This window comes from Hordeum vulgare, chromosome 2H (assembly GCF_904849725.1).
Source record: "Hordeum vulgare subsp. vulgare chromosome 2H, MorexV3_pseudomolecules_assembly, whole genome shotgun sequence".
Taxonomy (NCBI): Eukaryota; Viridiplantae; Streptophyta; class Magnoliopsida; order Poales; family Poaceae; genus Hordeum; species Hordeum vulgare.
The window spans coordinates 636980342-636997214 of NC_058519.1; positions in this window are offsets into that span (position 1 = coordinate 636980342).

Here is a 16873-nt window from a genome sequence, read left to right on the forward strand (position 1 = left end):
AAAGAACATGAGCAACCAGGTCATGAGTCACCTCATCCCCTTTTAATAGTATTAGCTTTCCTATGGAACTCAAATATGATTTCTCACAAAATATAAAATGTAGAGTCTTCATGCTTGTTCTCAATAGATGTTCCTTGCATCTAGGGGTTCTCCTCACAATCCTTAATTAGCCAATGCATCATTGAACTTTTCCTGAAATATACTAGATATAATTATTAGATAAATCACACCTATGTTTTTATTATTTACCAAAATAACCTTGGGGATAAGTTGTGCTTTTAGAATCCCACCTCGACTCAACAATTATATGATGTACTTATCTCCAAGTGGGTAAATTCATAGACCATAGAATCCCACCTCTACACACTATAGTGAGCACCAAATACATATGTAATGAGTAGCTGTATGGATAACTGATACGTCTCCGTCGTATCTACTTTGCCAAACTCTTTTGCCCTTGTTTTGGACTCTAATTTGCATGATTTGAATGGAACTAACCCGGGCTAACGCTGTTTTCAGCAGAATTGCCATGGTGTTGTTTTTGCGCAGAAATAAAAGTTCACGGAATGACCTGGAAATTTACGAGGATTTTTTGTGGAATATATAAAAAATACTGGCGCAAGAATCAACTAGAGGAGTGGAGCGAGGAGCCCACAAGCCCACCAGGCGCGGGCCCTCCTGGTCACGCCTAGCAGGCTTGTGGGGCCCTCGGAGCTCCACCGCCTCCAACTCCAGCTCTATTTAGTCCCTTCCGTCCGGAAAAAATAAAGGAGAAGAGTTCACCGCGTTTTACAATACGGAGGCGCCGCCAGCACCTGTTCTTCCTCTCGAGGGCGGATCTGGAGTCCGTTCTGGGCTCCGGAGAGGGGAGATCGTCGCCATCGTCATCACCAACCTTCCTTCATCACCAATTCCATGATGCTCTTCACCGTTCGTGAGTAATCTCATCGTAGGCTTGCTGGACGGTGGTGGGTTGGATGAGATCTATCATGTAGTCGAGTTATTTTTTATGGGAATTGATCCCTAGTATCCACTATCTTCTGAGATTGATGTTGCTACTACTTTGCCATGCTTAATGCTTGTCACTAGGGTCCGAGTGCCATGATTTCAGATCTGAACCTATTATGTTATCGTCAATATATGTGTGTTCTTGATCCTATCTTGCAAGTTGTAGTCACCTACTATGTGTTATGACCCGGTAACCCTGGAGTGACAATAGCCGGAACCACTCCCGGAGATGACCATAGTATGAGGAGTTCATGTATTCACTAAGTGCTAATGCTTTGTTCCAGTTCTCTATTAAAAGGAGAACCTTAATATCCCGTAGTTTCCATTAGGACCCCACTGCCACGGGAGGGATGGACAATAGATGTCATGCAAGTTCTTTTTCCTAAGCACGTATGACTACATACGGAATACATGCCTACATTACATTGACGAACTGGAGCTAATTACATATCTCTCCGTGTTATAACTGTTGCATGATGAATGTCATCCGGCATAATTATCCATCACCGATCCAATGCCTACAAGTCTTTTCCTACTGGTCCTTGCTACGTTACTTTGCTGCTACTGTTACTCTGTCACTACTGCCGTCACTGCTGCTACTGTTACTCTGCTGCTACTGATGTCACTGCTGCTATTGTTGCTACTGTTGCTATCACACTACTTTGCTACTCATACTTTGCTGCAGATACTAAGTCTTTCAGGTGTGGTTGAATTGACAACTCAACTGCTAATACTCGAGAATATTCTTTGGCTTCCCCTTGTGTCGAATCAACAAATTTGGGTTGAATACTCTACCCTCGAAAACTGTTGCGATCCCCTATACTTGTGGGTTATCAAGACTATTTTCTCACACCGTTGCTGGGGAGGCATAGCTATATTCTCTGAGTCACTTGGGATTTACGTCTGTTGATCACTATGAGGAATTCGAGAGATCCAAAAACTAAAGTCTTGCCCTCAACTACGAGGACACGTAAGGAACTGTCATCTAGCTCTGCACTTGATTCACCTTCAGTTATGAGTAAGTTTGCGACACCACCTCCTGCTAGAAATTTTGATGTGTCGCCTGTGCTTGATGATGCTACTTCTGCTATCCATGATGCTTGTGATGATGCTTTTCTTGATACTGCTTTGCCATTCGGTGCATTCCTTGATGCACAAATTGCTAGAGTTGCTGCTAGATGTGATTATACTTCTGAAACTGTTGAGATTATTGAAGTAGAACCTGCTATTTCGCATGTTAGAACTAGCTCTCCTAGATATGAATTGCCTGATATGCCTGAGGGATATGTTATGGAGGGAGAGATTGTTGAGGACTTTCTTGCTTGTAAGGATAGCTATGATCTTGAGAAATTAATGCGCAAGTGGAAAGAAAAATCTTTGAACGCTAGGATGAAATACGACCCGAAGTTTGCTACTTCGCCTATCTTTGTGACCTATAAGGATTATGAATTCTCTGTCGACCCTAAGTTAATCACTCTGGTCGAATCTGATCCTTTTCATGGTTATGAGTCTGAAACGGTTGTAGCCCATCTTACTAAGCTACACGATATAGCCACCCTATTCATGAGTGAGGAAAAAATCCGCCACTACTATATCCTTAAGCTGTTTCCTTTCTCGCTAAAGGATGATGCTAAGACTTGGTTCACTTCTCTTGCTCCTGGTTGTGTGCGTAGCCCCCAGGATATGATCTACTACTTCTCTGAGAAATATTTCCATGCCCATAAGAAGCAAGCTGCCTTGCAGGAAATATACAACTTTCCGCAAGTTGAAGAAGAGAGTCTCCCACAAGCTTGGGGGAGGCTTGTCCAGCTACTGAATGCTTTGCCTGATCACCCTCTTGAAAAGAATGAAATACTTGATATATTCTATAATGGACTAACCGATGCTTCTAAGGACCACCTAGATAGTTGTGTTGGTTGTGTTTTCAGGGAACGAACCGTAGAACAAACTGAGATCCTATTGAATAATATCTTGTGCAATGAGAATGCTTGGACTATTCCTGAACCACATCCGAAGCCAACTCCGAAGAAAAGAGGTATTCTATTCCTCGGTCCTGAAGATATGCAAGAAGCTAAGAAATCTATGAAAGAGAAAGCTATTTAATCTGAAGATGTCAAAAATCTACCACCTATCGAAGAGATCCATGGTCTTGATAACCCGACACAGGTAGTAGAGGTAAATTCTCTTTGTAGTTTCAATGAGAGTGATATTCCTTTTGATAAACCTGCTAGCTTATGCCTGGATGAATTTGATAACTTTGTTGCCAAACAACAAAGTTTCAATGATTATGTTAGCAGACAATTGGAACAGAATGCTCGTATGCTTAGTCATTTAAGTGCTCGTGTGGACAGAAACGTCAATGATCTTAAGCTTTTGAGTAAACATGCCTCTATGGTTACTACTCAAATAGAACACGTACTTAAGGCTCAAAATGACTTGCTCAATGATTTGAATGACAATTCTGTCAGAGTCGTCACTAGAGGTGGTAGAATGACTAAGGAACCTTTGTATCCTGAGGGCCATCCTAAGAGAATTGAACAAGATTCTCAAGGAGTTAGCACTGATGCACCTAGTCATCCTAGGAAGAAGAAGAAAGATGATAGGAACTTGCATGATAGCAACCCTGTTGCTGTTACACCTGAGAACCCAAACGATATCTCTATTTCTGATGCCGAAACACAATGTGGTGATGAACATGAGCCTAATGATAATTTCGATAGTGATGTTCATGTTGATGCTCAACCTAGCAATGATAAGGATGTGGAGATTGAACCTATTGTTGATCTTGATAACCCACAACCTAAGAATGGGAGATATGATAAGAACGACTTCATTGCTAGGAAGCATGGTAAAGAAAGGGAACCATGGGTTCAGAAACCCATGCCCTTTCCTCCCAAACCATCCAAGAAAAAGGATGATGACGATTTTGAGCGATTTGTTGAAATGATTAGACCTGTCTTTCTGCAAATGCGTTTGACAGATATGCTCAAAATGTCTCTGTATGCTAAGTACATGAAAGATATTGTGACTAATAAGAGGGGGATACCTGAGGTTGAGATTTCCACCATGCTCGCTAATTATACCTTCAAGGGTGGAACTCCTAAGAAACTAGGTGATCCCGGAGTGCCCACTATACCTTGCTCCATTAAAGGCAACCACGTTAGAACTGCTTTACGTGACCTTGGAGCCGGTGTTAGTGTTATGCCTCTCTCTCTTTATCGTAGACTTGAACTGGATAAGTTGACACCCACTGAAATCTCTATGCAAATGGCCGACAAATCATCTTCTTTCCCTATCGGCATTTGCGAGGATGTGCCTGTTGTGGTTGCTAACGTTACTATCTTAACGGACTTTGTTATTCTGGATATTCCCGAGGATGATGCCATGGCGGTCATCCTTGGAAGACCCTTTTTAAACACTGCAGGGGTTGTTATTGATTGCAACAAAGGCAATGTCACTTTCCATGTCAATGGTAACGAGCATACGGTGCACTTTCCGAAGAAACAATATCGAGTACATTGCATCAATGCTATTGAAAAAACTTCATCGATTCTTATTGGGAGCTTTGAATGCCCTATACCTAGTGTTAAAATGAAGTATGATTTGCTTGTTGGGGATATGCACATCCCCATTGAGGTAACCTAGTGACTATTCAAAAATTCTCCCTTTTTTTACGCGATTCGAAAAAGTTTGTCAAGGAGACTTGATCAACCTCATTGACGGATTTCTTTTGATGACCATGAGATGGATGAATCTCAGAGTCACAACCCTCTGTTCCAAACCTTTACCTTCGGTTGCTTAGAAGAAAAATGATAGATTTAGCTTTAGTTTCTCCTGTTTTCTGTTTTTTGCGTCCCATAGAAAAGTGTCCCGGAAATAAAAGTTCTCCGAATGCCGTGAAAATCAAGTATGATTTTTTCTGGAATTTTTGAAAAATTCTGAGACGGAGAGCTAGTCAGGGGGATGCACCAGTGGGCCACAAGATCTGGAGGCGCGGGCACCCCCTGACCGCGCCTACCAGGCTTGTGGGGCCCACGTGTCCCCCCTCCACTTATTCCAGCTCCCATCTCCTTCTCCTACTTCCAGAAAAATTCATTCTACAGCTCAAACCCGTGTTCTTGCTCTTCTTGCTGCGATTTTCGATCTCCTTGTGCAAAGCCCCATTCACCAAACTGTTTTAGGGAAATTTCTCCTTGGTATGTGACTCCTCCATTGGTCCAATTAGTTTTTGCTCTAGTGCCTTATTCGTTGCGTATTTTTGCTGCCTTGGTGACCCTGCTCTTGAGCTTTGCATGCTAATTTTAGTTGGTCCCAAGTAGTTTTGATGCCTGATATGACCTCTACGCACTTGTCGGAGTAGTTGCTATGAGTTTCGTTGAGCCTTGTTCACTTTTTCTTAGAGTCACTAAAAACTTCAGAAATTTTTAGAGAAAGAAAAAGGAAAAGATGAGGAGGTTCTTAAGAGGCTCTTCAAGCCGTGACCCCAAGGTTGATGAAAATGAGAAGAAGAAACCCAAGTATCCGGTCCCCCGAGTTGCAGAAGTTCGAGCGTGCGAGTGGCCAAGCGATGTGTTCTTACGCGCCGCCGGTCTTTATGAGGATTTTTATTACTTGGTGGAGAACGGAGGCCTTACCACCTTCGTTGAAGATAAGTGTCCGCAATACCTCCATCTCACTAATATTTTCATGAAAAGCTTTAATTTCTATCCAAGGAAGAGTCCTCCTATGGTTGAGTTCAAGTTATATGATATCCCCCAGCACATGTCACTTCAAGATTTTTGCAATGTTTGCAAATTACCTTATGTTGGGGATATTCATGAACCTCGTCCACGGGACTTGGAGGCTTTCATAGATACTATTGCTGTAGAAGAGGAGAGAGGAGTGTCTTGCACTAGAGCTGCTAGCATACACTTTCCCGTGCTTCGGTACTTCTCATTATCCGTAGGAAAATGTTTGATTGGCCGTGGGAAAGTTGGGGCCCTTAGCTCCCCAGATCTTGCGGTTTTGCGCGAAGCCCTTTATAATGATAAAACTTATAGCTTGGGCGCTATAGTAGCTCAACGGTTGAACACGAACCATTCTAAAGGCGTTGTTTATGGAGGTATCTATGCTACCCGTCTTGCTCGACATTTTGAGATACCTATTAGACTGCACGAGGAAGAAGAGATTCTTCTTCCTGAGAGATATCTAGATTATGATAGCATGGTTCGCCATGACTTTCTTGATAAAGATATAAATAAGAGGATGATTTATAACCTGGTATTTAATCAGGGTACTCGTGAGACTATTACTTTGCCTGCTCCTTCTTTGTTCAATCTTCATCTAGGCATGTACATTATTATGCCCTCGGACATCTACGCATATTGGGGCATAGTACCACCACAGGCGCCCGTGCCCAAGCTACCAGTCAAGTACCAGACGCCAGTTTATCAGTGGGAGCCAGAGGAGCTCACACAGCAGTGGCACCCTCAGTACACTCCGGAGTACCCCGGAGATGGTTATTTCCCTCCTTGGGAGTAGACCAACTTAGGCCAAAAGCCTAAGCTTGGGGGAGTACGTGTTTCTCACCGACTTTATATTCATGTTCACACTTTCACTTTGTTAGTCGGTGTTCACACCTTGCCACTTTATCATCCATGCTAGTTTATTTCTTTTTCTCATTTTCTTCTCGTGTGTTTGTCTAGTTTGAGAAAACCCAAAAAGATTTCTCGTTCTTCTTTTGCTTGTTGGGAGCTTTCCCGTGTAAATAGTTTTCTTTTTCTTTGGGCCAAGGTAGAAGACCATGGTTACAATGTTTATTGGCTCTCGCTGTTGGAATTATGCCCTAGAGGCAATAATAAATATAGTTATTATTATAATTCCTGTATCAAGATAATCGTTTATTATCCATGCTATAGTTGTATTGAATGAAGACTCATTTACATGTGTAGATACATAGACAAAACACTGTCCCTAGCAAGCCTCTAGTTGGCTAGCCAGTTGATCAAAGATAGTCAGTGTCTTCTGATTATGAACAAGGTGTTGTTGCTTGATAACTGGATCACGTCATTAGGAGAATCACGTGATGGACTAGACCCAAACTAATAGACGTAGCATGTTGATCGTGTCATTTTGTTGCTACTGTTTTTTGCGTGTCAAGTATTTGTTCCTATGACCATGAGATCATATAACTCACTGACACCGGAGGAATACTTTGTGTGTATCAAACGTCGCAACGTAACTGGGTGACTATAAAGATGCTCTACAGGTATCTCCGAAGGTGTTAGTTGAGTTAGTATGGATCAAGACTGGGAGTTGTCACTCCGTGTGACGGAGAGGTATCTCGGGGCCCACTCGGTAATACAACATCACACACAAGCCTTGCAAGCAATGTGACTTAGTGTAAGTTACGGGATCTTGTATTACGGAACGAGTAAAGAGACTTGCCGGTAAACGAGATTGAAATAGGTATGCGGATACTAACGATCGAATCTCGGGCAAGTAACATACCGAAGGACAAAGGGAATGACATACGGGATTATATGAATCCTTGACACTGAGGTTCAAATGATAAGATCTTCGTAGAATATGTAGGATCCAACATGGGCATCCAGGTCCCGCTATTGGATATTGACCGAGGAGTCTCTCGGGTCATGTCTACATAGTTCTCGAACCCGCAGGGTCTGCACACTTAAGGTTCGACGTTGTTTTATGCGTATTTGAGCTATATGGTTGGTTACCGAATGTTGTTCGGAGTCCCGGATGAGATCACGGACGTCATGAGGGTTTCCGGAATGGTCCGGAAATGAAGATTGATATATAGGATGACCTCATTTGATTACCGGAAGGTTTTCGGAGTTACCGGGAATGTACCGGGAATGACGAATGGGTTCCGGGAGTTCACCGGGGGGGGGGGGGGGCAACCCACCCCGGGGAAGCCCATAGGCCTTGAGGGTGGCGCACCAGCCCTTAGTGGGCTGGTGGGACAGCCCAAAAGGGCCCTATGCGCATTGGAATAAAAATCAAAGAGAAAGAAAAAAAAAGAGGAGGTGGGAAGGGAAGGAAGGACTCCCACCCACCAAACCAAGTCCAACTCGGTTTGGGGGGGGGAGACCTTCCCCCCTTTGCTCGGCCGACCCCCTTGGGGCTCCTTGAGCCCCAAGGCAAGGTCCTCTCTCTCCCACCTATATATACGGAGGTTTTAGGGCTGATTTGAGACGACTTTTTCACGGCAGCCCGACCACATACCTCCACGGTTTTTCCTCTAGATCGCGTTTCTGCGGAGCTCGGGCGGAGCCCTGCTGAGACAAGGTCATCACCAACCTCCGGAGCGCCGTCACGCTGCCAGAGAACTCTTCTACCTCTCCGTCTCTCTTGCTGGATCAAGAAGGCCGAGATCATCGTCGAGCTGTACGTGTGCTGAACGCGGAGGTGCCGTCCTTTCGGTACTAGATCGTGGGACTGATCGCGGGATTGTTCGCGGGGCGGATCGAGGGACGTGAGGACGTTCCACTACATCAACCGCGTTCACTAACGCTTCTGCTGTACGGTCTACAAGGGTACGTAGATCACTCATACCCTCTCGTAGATGGTCATCACCATGATAGGTCTTCGTGCGCGTAGGAAATTTTTTGTTTCCCATGCGACGTTCCCCAACAGTGGCATCATGAGCTAGGTTCATGCGTAGATGTCTTCTCGAGTAGAACACAAAAGTTTTTGTGGGCGGTGATGTGCATTTTGCTGCCCTCCTTAGTCTTTTCTTGATTCCGCGGTATTGTTGGATTGAAGCGGCTTGGACCGACATTACTCGTACGCTTACGAGAGACTGGTTTCATCGCTACGAGTAACCCCGTTGCTCAAAGATGACTGGCAAGTGTCGGTTTCTCCAACTTTAGTTGAATCGGATTTGACCGAGGAGGTCCTTGGATGAGGTTAAATAGCAACTCATATATCTCCGTTGTGGTGTTTGCGTAAGTAAGATGCGATCCTACTAGATACCCGTGGTCACCACGTAAAACATGCAACAACAAAATTAGAGGAAGTCTAACTTGTTTTTGCAGGGTATGCTTGTGATGTGATATGGCCAACGATGTGATGTGATATATTGGATGTATGAGATGATCATGTTGTAATAGATAATATCGACTTGCACGTCGATGGTACGGCAACCGGCAGGAGCCATAGGGTTGTCTTTATACTAAGGTTTGTGCTTGCAGATGCGTTTACTATTTTGCTAGGATGTAGCTTTAGTAGTAATAGCATGAGTAGCACGACAACCCCGATGGCGACACGTTGATGGAGATCATGGTGCGGCGCCGGTGACAAGAAGATCGTGCCGGTGCTTTGGTGATGGAGAACAAGAAGCACGTGATGATGGCCATATCATGTCACTTATGAATTGCATGTGATGTTAATCCTTTTATGCACCTTATTTTTCTTAGAACGACGGTAGCATTATGAGGTGATCTCTCACTAAAATTTCAAGACGAAATTGTGTTCTCCCCGACTGTGCACCGTTGCTACAGTTCGTCGTTTCCGGACACCACGTGATGATCGGGTGTGATAGACTCAACGTTCACATACAACGGGTGCAAAACAGTTGCGCACGCGGAACACTCGGGTTAAGCTTGACGAGCCTAGCATGTGCAGACATGGCCTCGGAACACATGAGACCGAAAGGTCGATCATGAATCATATAGATGATATGATTAGCATAGGGATGCTTACCACTGAAACTATACTCAACTCACGTGATGATCGGACTTGAGCTAGTGTAAGTGGATCATGAACCACTCAAATGACTAGAGAGATGTACTTTTTGAGTGGGAGTTTAGCTTATAATTTTGATTAAGTTAAACTCTAATTATCTTGAATATAGTCTAAGTCCACTTTGAATATATTTTTGTTGTAGATCATGGCTCACGCGACAGTCACCCTGAATTTTAATACGTTCCTAGAGAAAGCTAAGTTGAAAGATGATGGAAGCAACTTTGTAGACTGGGCTCTTAATCTTAAGATAATCTTACAAGCTGGGAAGAAGGATTATGTCCTTAATGCTATGCTAGGAGATGAACCACCCGCTACGGCTGATCAGGATGTTAAGAACGCTTGGTTAGCACGTAAGGAGGACTACTCAGTAGTTCAATGTGCAGTCTTGTATGGCTTAGAACCGGGACTTCAACGTCGCTTTGAGCATCATGGAGCATTTGAGATGTTCCAGGAGTTGAAGTTTATCTTTCAAAAGAACGCCCAGATCGAGAGGTATGAGACCTTCGATAAATTCTATGCTTGCAAGATGGAGGAAAACTCGTCTGTCAGTGAACATGTGCTCAAAATGTCTAGGTACTCAAACCGTCTAGCTGAGCTGGGGATTGAACTCCCGCAAGAGGCTATCACTGACAGAATCCTTCAATCACTGCCGCCAAACTATAAAGGCTTTGTGTTGAACTACAACATGCAAGGGATGAACAAGTCTCCCGGCGAGTTGTTTGCGATGCCGAAAGTTGCAGAGTCTGAACTCCGTAAAGAGCATCAAGTGTTGATGGTGAATAAGACCACTACTTTCAAGAGAAACGACAAAGGCAAGAAGGGTAATTCAAAGAAGAGCGGCAAGCCTGTTGCCAATCCGACGAAGAAACCCAAAGCTGGGCCTAAGCCTGAAACTGAGTGTTACTATTGCAAGGGTATGGGTCACTAGAAGCGCAATGGCCCCAAGTATCTGGCATATAAGAAGGCGGCCAAAGAAAAATCAGGTATATTTGATATACAAGTTATTGATGCGTACTTAACCGGCTCTCGTATTAGTGCCTGGGTATTCGATACCGGTTCTGTTGCTCATATTTGCAACTCGAAACAGGAACTGCTGAATAGACGAAGGCTGGCGAAAGATGAAGTGACAATGCGCGTAGGAAATGGTTCCAAGGTTGATGCAATCGCCGTCGGCACAGTTTCACTTCAGTTACCATCAGGATTAGTTATGAACTTAAATCATTGTTATTTAGTGCCTGCGTTGAGCATGAACATTATATCTGGATCTTGTTTATTGCGAGACGGTTACTCTTTTAAGTCAGAGAATAATGGTTGTTCTATTTCTATGAGTAACATCTTTTATGGTCATGCACCCAATGTGAAAGGATTGTTCATATTGAATCTTGATAGCGATACACACATACATAACACTGAGACCAAAAGAGTTAGAGTTAACAATGACAGCGCCATATTTTTGTGGCACTGCCGCTTAGGTCATATTAGAGTAAAGCGCATGAAGAAACTCCATGCTGATGGACTTTTGGAGTCACTTGACTTTGATTCACTTGACACGTGTGAACCATGCCTCATGGGAAAGATGACTAAGACTCCGTTCTCCGGAACAATGGAGCGTGCAAGTGACTTGTTGGAAATCATACATACCAATGTGTGTGGTCCGATGAGCGTGGAGGCACGCGGCGGATATCGTTATTTTCTCACCTTCACTGACGATTTGAGTAGATATGGTTATGTCTACTTGATGAAGCACAAGTCTGAAACATTTGAAAAGTTCAAGCAATTTCAGAGTGAAGTTGAAAATCATCGTAACAAGAAGATCAAGTTCCTACGGTCTGATCGTGGGGGTGAATATCTGAGTTTCGAGTTTGGTGCTCACTTAAGACAATGTGGAATTGTTTCACAGTTACACCGCCTCGAACACCACAGCGTAATGGTGTGTCTGAACGTCGTAATCGTACTTTATTAGAGATGGTGCGATCTATGATGTCTCTTACCGATTTGCCGTTATCGTTTTGGGGTTATGCATTAGAAACAGTTGCATTCACTTTAAATAGGGCACCATCAAAATCCCTTGAGACGACGCCATATAAACTATGGTATGGCAAAAGGCCAAAGTTGTCGTTTCTTAAAGTTTGGGGATGTGATGCTTATGTCAAAAAGCTTCAGCCTGAAAAGCTGGAACCCAAAGCGGAAAAGTGCGTCTTCATAGGTTACCCAAAGGAGACAGTTGGGTACACCTTCTATCTCAAATCCGAGGGCAAAGTGTTTGTTGCTAAAAACGGAGCTTTTCTCGAGAAGGAGTTTCTCTCGAGGGAATTGAGTGGGAGGAAGATAGAACTTGACGAGGTTGTCGAACCTCTCATCCCTCTGGCTGGTGGCGCAATGCAAGGGGAAACCTCTGTCGTTGCGACGCCGACTGAGGAGGAAGTTAATGATGGTGATCACGAAACTCCGGTTCAAGTTTCTGTCGAACCACGCAGGTCGACGAGACCACGTGCTGCTCCAGAGTGGTACGGTAATCCCGTCTTATCAATCATGTTGTTGGACAACAATGAACCTGCAAATTATGAAGAAGCAATGGTGGGCCCGGATTCCAACAAATGGCTAGAAGCCATGAAGTCCGAGATAGGATCCATGTATGAGAACAAAGTGTGGACTTTGGATGTACTGCCTGAGGGCCGCAAGGCTATTCAGAACAAATGGATCTTTAAGAGGAAGACGGACGCTGACGGCAATGTAACCGTTTATAAAGCTCGACTTGTGGCAAAGGGTTTTTCACAAGTTCAAGGAGTAGACTACGATGAGACATTCTCACCCGTAGCGATGCTTAAGTCCGTCAGAATCATGTTAGCAATAGCTGCATTTTTCGATTATGAAATCTGGCAGATGGATGTCAAAACGGCGTTCCTTAACGGTTTCCTTAAGGAAGAATTGTATATGATGCAACCCGAAGGTTTTGTCGATCCTAAGAATGCTAACAAGGTGTGCAAGCTCCAGCGATCCATTTATGGACTGGTGCAAGCATCTCGGAGTTGGAACAAACGCTTTGATGAGGTGATCAAAGCATTTGGGTTTATACAAGTGGTTGGAGAATCTTGTATTTACAAGAAAGTGAGTGGGAGCTCTGTGGCGTTTCTAATATTATATGTGGATGATATATTGCTGATTGGAAACAACGTGGAGTTTTTGGAGAGCATAAAGGATTACTTGAATAAAAGTTTCTCTATGAAGGACCTAGGAGAAGCTGCTTACATTCTAGGCATTAAGATCTATGGGAATAGATCAAAACGCCTGATAGGACTTTCACAAAGCACATACCTTGATAAAGTTTTGAAGAGGTTCAAAATGGAACAGTCCAAGAAAGGGTTCTTGCCAGTTTTACAAGGTACGAGATTGAGTAAGACTCAGTGCCCAGCAACTGATGAAGATAGAGAGCATATGCGCTCCGTCCCCTATGCTTCAGCCATAGGTTCTATCATGTATGCAATGCTGTGCACTAGACCGGATGTTAGCCTGGCCATAAGTATGGCAGGTAGGTTCCAGAGTAATCCAGGAGTGGATCACTGGACAGCGGTCAAGAATATCCTAAAGTACCTGAAAAGGACTAAGGAGATGTTTCTCGTGTATGGAGGTGACGAAGAGCTCGCCGTAAAAGGTGACGTCGATGCAAGCTTTGACACAAATCCGGACGACTCTAAGTCGCAAACCGGATACGTATTTATTCTTAATGGGGGTGCGGTAAGCTGGTGCAGTTCCAAGCAAAGCGTCGTAGCAGATTCTACATGTGAAGCGGAGTACATGGCTGCCTCGGAGGCGGCTAAGGAGGGTGTCTGGATGAAGCAGTTCATGACGGATCTTGGAGTGGTGCCAAGCGCACTGAATCCAATAACCTTGTTCTGTGACAACACGGGTGCCATTGCCTTAGCAAAGGAACCATGGTTTCACAAGAAGTCCACACACATCAAACGACGCTTCAACCTCATCCACGACTACGTCGAAGGAGAGGACGTAAATATATGCAAAGTGCACACGGATCTGAATGTAGCAGACCCGCTGACTAAACCTCTTCCACGGCCAAAGCATGATCAACACCAGAACTGTATGGGTGTTAGATTTATTACAATGTAATTCGCATGATGATGTGAGGACTAGATTATTTACTCTAGTGCAAGTGGGAGACTGTTGGAATTATGCCCTAGAGGCAATACTAAATATAGTTATTATTATAATTCCTGTATCAAGATAATCGTTTATTATCCATGCTATAATTGTATTGAATGAAGACTCATTTACATGTGTAGATACATAGACAAAACACTGTCCCTAGCAAGCCTCTAGTTGGCTAGCCAGTTGATCAAAGATAGTCAGTGTCTTCTGATTATGAACAAGGTGTTGTTGCTTGATAACTGGATCACGTCATTAGGAGAATCACGTGATGGACTAGACCCAAACTAATAGACGTAGCATGTTGATCGTGTCATTTTGTTGCTACTGTTTTCTGCGTATCAAGTATTTGTTCCTATGACCATGAGATCATATAACTCACTGACACCGGAGGAATACTTTGTGTGTATCAAACGTCGCAACGTAACTGGGTGACTATAAAGATGCTCTACAGGTATCTCCGAAGGTGTTAGTTGAGTTAGTATGGATCAAGACTGGGATTTGTCACTCCGTGTGACGGAGAGGTATCTCGGGGCCCACTCGGTAATACAACATCACACACAAGCCTTGCAAGCAATGTGACTTAGTGTAAGTTACGGGATCTTGTATTACGGAACGAGTAAAGAGACTTGCCGGTAAACGAGATTGAAATAGGTATGCGGATACTAACGATCGAATCTCGGGCAAGTAACATACCGAAGGACAAAGGGAATGACATACGGGATTATATGAATCCTTGACACTGAGGTTCAAACGATAAGATCTTCGTAGAATATGTAGGATCCAATATGGGCATCCAGGTCCCGCTATTGGATATTGACCGAGGAGTCTCTCGGGTCATGTCTACATAGTTCTCGAACCCGCAGGGTCTGCACACTTAAGGTTCGACGTTGTTTTATGCGTATTTGAGTTATATGGTTGGTTAACGATTGTTGTTCGGAGTCCCGGATGAGATCACGGACGTCACGAGGGTTTCCGGAATGGTCCGGAAACGAAGATTGATATATAGGATGACCTCATTTGATTACCGGAAGGTTTTCGGAGTTACCGGGAATGTACCGGGAATGACGAATGGGTTCCAGGAGTTCACCGGGGGGGCAACCCACCCCGGGGAAGCCCATAGGCCTTGAGGGTGGCGCACCAGCCCTTAGTGGGCTGGTGGGACAGCCCAAAAGGGCCATATGCGCATTGGAAGAAAAATCAAAGAGAAAGAAAAAAAGAGGAGGTGGGAAGGGAAGGAAGGACTCCCACCCACCAAACCAAGTCCAACTCGGTTTGGGGGGGGAGACCTTCCCCCCTTGGCTCGGCCGACCCCCTTGGGGCTCCTTGAGCCCCAAGGCAAGGTCCCCTCTCTCCCACCTATATATACGGAGGTTTTAGGGCTGATTTGAGACGAGTTTTCCACGGCAGCCCGACCACATACCTCCACGGTTTTTCCTCTAGATCGCGTTTCTTTGGAGCTCGGGCGGAGCCCTGCTGAGACAAGGTCGTCACCAACCTCCGGAGCGCCGTCACGCTGCTGGATCAAGAAGGCCGAGATCATCGTCTACCTCTCCGTCTCTCTTGCTGGATCAAGAAGGCCGAGATCATCGTCGAGCTGTACGTGTGCTGAACGCGGAGGTGCCGTCCGTTCGGTACTAGATCGTGGGACTGATCGCGGGATTGTTCGCGGGGCGGATCGAGGGACGTGAGGATGTTCCACTACATCAACCGCGTTCACTAACGCTTCTGCTGTACGGTCTACAAGGGTACGTAGATCACTCATCCCCTCTCGTAGATGGTCATCACCATGATAGGTCTTCGTGCGCGTAGGAAATTTTTTGTTTCCCATGCGACATTCCCCAACACTCGCATGCATGTATGTTTATATGTCAAAGAGCCATATTACTTTGTCTTCTCCTTTGTGTTTGCTTGCAAATTCCAGCTTAGTCCAATGCACGAACACTGTTATTATTGTTCACATCATTCGGTCGGGCAAGTGAAAGGCAATAATGACGATATATGATGAACTGACTGAGCCTGGAAAAGCTGGTATGAATTCGATCTATTTTGTTTTTGTAAACGTGACTATCTCATCGTTCATAATTCAGCATTGTTATGAGAGAAACATGTTTGCAATGACAACTTAGAGATCATAGTTTCTGATGCCATGCTTAATTAGCTAGGAGCTTATAATGGTTTGTCTTGGATGCCAACATGAATTTCGAGATGATTATGATGTAGTATGATAGGATGGTATCCACCTTTGAATGATTCAAGTGGCTTGACTTGGCGCATGTTTACGCATGTAGTTGAAACAAAATCAACATAGCCTCTATGATATTCATGTTCATGGTGATTTATGTCCTACTCATGCTTGCACTCAATGTTGGTTAATTTCAATGCTTATTTATGACTGTTGTCGCTCTCTAGTTGGTCGCTTCCCAGTCTTTTGCTAGCCTTCACTTGTACTAAGCGGGAATACTGCTTGTGCATCCACTTCCTTAAACCCAAAGTTGTTCCATATGAGTCCACCATATCTACCTATATGCGGTATCTACCTGCCGTTCCAAGTAAATTTGCATGTGCCACTCTCTAAACCTTCAAGAAATAATTTGTTTTGCATGCCTGAACCGCTCATGTGGTGACAAGGGGCGATCAGTATCTTCCATGCTAGGCGTGTTATCCTCGATATGTGTTTATTCACTATCATTCACGAGAAAGGGGCCAGTAATTGGAATGCCCAGCTCCATGCTCAAATCGAAAAGATAATTGCAAACAAAACTCCCCCTGGATTGTTGTTGGTATGGACGGCACCCAAGTATTCGGCTAGTCGTGGAGTGTGATTGATCGGTGGTGGGGGAGTCAAAACTTTACTTTTCTGTTTGGGAATCGCCTATAGCATGTGTAGTATGGAAGATGATGAAAACTCTTGGTCATTTCGTTGACAATGAAAGCATGCCACCCAAAATTATTT